This window comes from Morone saxatilis, unplaced genomic scaffold, assembly GCF_004916995.1.
Source record: "Morone saxatilis isolate NCDOM2014 unplaced genomic scaffold, NCSU_SB_2.0 Contig7, whole genome shotgun sequence".
Taxonomy (NCBI): domain Eukaryota; kingdom Metazoa; phylum Chordata; class Actinopteri; family Moronidae; genus Morone; species Morone saxatilis.
In genome coordinates this window covers 19,091-24,479 of record NW_023340246.1, presented here as the reverse complement: position 1 = coordinate 24,479, position 5,389 = coordinate 19,091, and positions in this window count along the sequence as shown.

The window sequence follows — 5,389 nt, the reverse complement described above, 5'->3', positions numbered from 1 at the left end:
TAAAGCACCGTGGGTCCGAGAGGACTGAAATTTCATTTGTGCTGTATGTCGTGCATGTATAGCACATCTGACAATAAAGTTGACTTGATTGACTTGATTGAGGATTGCATCAGCACCTTCAAGTCTGAGGCCATGGCAATGTGATGGAAGATGGAATGCTCTCTGGGTTGAGTTGTTGCCCCAAGTTCAAGTGTCTTGAGGGTTTAATGAGTAACTTTTTGTCACTACTTATAAAATTAGAAAACTCCTGACCTGTGACCTGGTACCCCCAGTTGAAGTATCAGCAATGCAGCACGCTACGGTCTAGTGATACGACTTTCAAGCTGTGTTAATTTGCACTTTAAGTACGAGTTAGCAGCATGTCACCCACAAAGTCATTATTAATTGGAAAATGCCATAATGTTATAACTGAGTTTCCAGATTGTGACAGTTAATAAGAACTGAACACTTGAATGTGAGTCAAGTTGGAGGCTCATTCTATCAGTGGCTAACTGCATGATCAATCTTTGAAGGTTACTCAGCCCAAAATATCTAACTCTCCTTTCATCCTCCAGCTTCTGTTTCAGTCCATCAACAAACACACAGAAACTTTACATTTCCAACCAATCAGTTGTTGTCTTTACCTTCAATCTCGGTGTTTAAAACAATCCAATCTTCCTTTAAACTACTTGTTAGTGAAATGATGTTATGTCTTAGGGCTTGTTTGGGAAGGAGGTGTTTTCCTCATCAACCCGGAATGATGTTGTCTGGTTTCACCCTTTAAGTAACCAAGAGCACACAGCAGAAACAGAAACAGAAAATCATTGACTGTTTTTGTTGAGTCCCTGATCTTTCCTTTAGTCCAGTACATTCACACTGTTGCTCTGCAGAGAGCAGTATGGTTATGGAAGTTTTTTCTGTATTATCCCTGCCTGTTACTTAAATAGCTTTTTGTCACTTCAATCAGCAGACAAACCCATAATCAGAAATGACACTGTTAATAAACCATATCCCGAGGTTTTATCAATCAATTAGGACATATTTCATCAATTTAACGTGACACTGTCTTACACACATGCTTCAGAAGGGAGAATATTAGAAAACTTAAGCAAAAATGATAAGCAAAGTGTCTAGATAACCCCTGATACGTCCCTTTAATCTTACAATACATCCACACTTCTGCAAAGAAAAACTTAAAGTTTAAATGTAATCATCTCCGCAGGGGATGTAGCAGCAGATGTCTGTAACTCAGGCTCTGATAAGACACTGGCTTTTACAACAATGGTAAATTCAGAGCAATACTTGAAGGACTTCAGCCCTAAATCATTCAAAGAGCAGTCAGTCACGCCTGGGGAGCCTGCCAGTGAGGGTCATTACTCAGCTGTCATCTCACCTGGAAAATGGATGACCTTTCCAGAGTGGAGATTGCAGAGGTGATTTTGCGTCATCATAAAACTGCCAACATTCTGTCACGTCTGCAGTTTAAGCATGGTGCCACCATTCAGCCCATATGCAGACAATCCAGTATGACCTTTAAACGGTCAGATTCCATCTTTGAAGTTCAGTAATGACTGAATTTCACACAACTCTGTGGTGAAGTGACTATAATAGAAATATTAGAGGGAGAGTGGAGAAATGAATGCAGTCAAGAGAGCAAAATGAGAAGATAAACTGAGAGAGGGTATTGTCACTTAATAAGGCCAAATATTGAACAAACAGCATGATTGAGTGTTTAAATGACAGGAGAGAAAGTGGAGTGACAGATTTAGACACATGAAAGGATGGGGCACGTATAGCTCACATTTCATTTTACATCCAATTAGACGTTTTGACAAGCAGGTATTACTGACACCCCATCTTTATCATATAAAAAGCAAGCTTGAGGCACAGTGGATCATATGACAACTCCTATTTCCTATGAAGTTTCCTGAAAATAAATAAACAAGCATTTTTTATTGCAAAGGTACATTTGAACTTGAAATTGAACAATATAGAAACTGTTACTAGTTTAAATTATACTTAAATACAACACTCAAAGCTATAATATGTAACATTAAAATGTCTAAATAAAAAAAAAACTCTAGAGCTATGTTGTATATGTAGTTGAGTTGTGTACTTTCATCATCCCTCTCAGAGAAATCTGTAATTTTATTCAGGTAACGCTGCGTTTCACTGGTTGCCTGTCAATGGTGTCATATCCCCTTTGTAAATGATAAATGGACCTGTACTTGCGTCTTTCTAGTTTTCGACCACTCAAAGTGCTTTTACACTACATGCCACATTCACCCTTTCACACACATTCATACACCGATGCACAGCATCGGGAACAATTTGTGGTTCAGTATCTTGCTCAAGGATACTTCGACATGTGGCAGAAGGAGCTGGGGATCAAACCAACAACCTTCCGATTAGTGGACAATTGTTTTGATGTGAGATTTGACATATTGTATGTATGTATGTATATGTTTAACAAATTTACATAAAAAATAAAACATACCCAACTACAATAATTTTACACTAAATAGCAGTTACAGTGCTAATAACAACAAAACACACGTTGAGTTGGTCTTCTACAAACTCCAGCAACATCAGCAATTTTTTTGTAGAAATATGATAATATTTGCTAACCTGAGGAACGTCCACTGTTGTCATCATTAATAGTTGCCATGATGTTAACTTGGGATGGCACAAATGTGGTGATACCTCTGTTGCGTGTAAGGTCCACACAGAGGACAACGATTTCAATAGCCAGCTCTATAAATCATCTATAAAATATTAAATACCCAGACTGAAAATCATGAGTGTCAAATTCCCTGCTGAGGTTTAAAGGTAATATATGTTTTTGTGTAAAACTGAGTCTATTTTTCACATGGTGGACTAAATTTAGTTCCCTGGCACATCATATTGTTGTCTGGGGATGAGGACCCTGTTGAGAGCTCCAGGCCGAGGGTAATGTCACAAACTCATTCAATTTGTCACTCAGACGTTGACAGTTTCTTTCAGGGTGAAATTCGCACTGTGACTGAGGGGTCGACGCATGGATCCCTCTCAGCACAGACAGCTGCCAAGGCCACATCAAATACACCTTTTATATTTAATGAAGTAGGGACTGCAAAAGACTTTACTTTTTATTCACTCGTCAATGTGTTTTTTCTTACTGCAGCTAAATTTTGTTACTGTCTCGCCTATGGAGGATTTTTCCAAGTTGGTTTGTGTTTGGCTGCATTTCTGTTTCGAACAATGCACCACACACAGACATGACACATCAGTGCCATCAGTAACAGTAGTACAGATGTACATATGTACATATAACACTGAGCAGGAGACAGCATGTGTGACATGGCAGTAAAAGGTTTTACTACCAAGAAGCATAAATCTCTCCTCCCTGCTGTACTTAACTGTTGCTCTGCAAAATTACAAAACAGCCAGCCATTCTCTGTACAAAACTACAACTACCAACACCTACAAAACTCACTAATGAACATATTTTTGCTTTTTTAAATTGTACACAAATGTAAATGTAATGTCTAAAGGGATAGACAGATTGTCTTTTTTTCAAAACCTGCTCAAAAGCATATTTAGAAAAATGCAATACATTCAACAGATACATGCAATTTGAACAAACTGCCTTTTCTGTTTGGGGGATCAAAATTTCTTACCTATAGAACTCAAACTGGACCCTGACTGGGATCATTTTGAACTCACTGAATTGCCAGTTTTGGTACTATTGTGTCTGTACAGAGACCTAAACCAAAACCTGTGCTCACCGACTTTATCTGGCAACCTGGGTTATAACTGAAGATACTGCAGAGAGGTGCTGGGTGGATGGATACACTTGTTTCTCAAGAAATAGTTCCAGCACAACATGTTAATCCATGAGCTTTAGAGCTGTTCTCTTTTGGTAGTAATGGGCCAGTGTTTTAATACTGCATTTCTCCTACAGTAGTGGAAGTGTTTGAGGATTAACTGCTGACTCTCCTCTGGGTTGCTGCAAGGTATTCTGGGCCAACAGGCATAATGCACATAAAACCACATAGGACCATGTCAAAGTCATTCACTCTCATCATGTGAGGGCCCACTGGGAATATTACATTATCACCACTAGCTGACAGTAAATGAAACAGTAGAAAACTAGACATGGAAAATGTCATTTCAAAGCGGGGGTCATCCAGCTTTGAGTAATGTAATATGCCAGTGACGTTTTTCATGTTAACTTCCCTTCAATCTCAGTCTAGCCTACAGTTTTTGTACAACTAAAGTAAGAAATCAGTGATGTCAATATAGCTAGGAAAGCCATCCATCCTCAGTCTCTAGTTTGTGGTTGCACAGTTTCATGAGGCTGTGATTATCCTAGAGGTCACAATAGCTCATTTTATACAAGATATGGTCTCACTACAATGAAATGGCTACTATGGAGACAAACTAACACATGGATACAATCGGGATTACCATAAAGTGGTATGCAAAGTGGCAGATTTGTGGGTACTCATTGAACCAATTTTTATTCAAGATATCTTGAGGTCAGAGGTCAAGGGATCTCTTTAAAAATAGTCATGCCAGTTTTTCCATCACTTAAATTTGCTGCTGCTAACGTTAGTTCAGCTTGTTTCTCTGATAATTAGATCCAGAGTCCGATGATAATCTTCACTCGGTTCAATTTTAGAGTTAAAAAGACCAAGTCAAACAGTGGATTTGGTACAAAATGTGGTTTCAAACTGGGATACAAAAAATGTATGACCAGTTCCTGACGACAACCACAACGCCGATGCATGCACGGCTGTGGCTCAGAGGCAGAGCGGGTTGTCCACTAATCTGAGGCTATAAAACACAAATAGTTACAAGCTGTTATAAAAGATCAACCAGTCTTTGCAGTTGTTTTCCTTATATCCAGCTTGTTATTGGCGTTGATTTTCTTTCTGGTTTGTGACTTAACTCTTTAAAATTTCCCATTTTCTGGTTTGCTTTTCACAAAACCTTCGGTGCTTTTCCAGACTCCTGTCTGGAATAATAACTATATTTTATATATATGAAAGGAAATCTAAATGTTGTAAGGACATCAGTGTTTGTATCCAATTTATTTTCATGTAGAACAAAGACATTTTAATAACATAATGATGAGCATAGCTGTAACTATGTACATATAGATTTCCACAAGTCAACTTTTAAAATGATTTGAATTTTTTTCTTTAAAAAGTCTTTAAAAAACTAAATATATTCTAAATTAATTTAAGAATTTTGTTTTGATATAGATAAAATTGATGATAATGAAGCACTCTAGAACTGCAGAGAAGCCCTGGCGCACATATCTTGTTCTCCAGATTTAAGAAAACATGTTTGTTTAATACAGACCCCCAAAACACATAATCATGATTTCATTTGTTGTGAGTCCAAGAGTCCATTTCCCCGGATG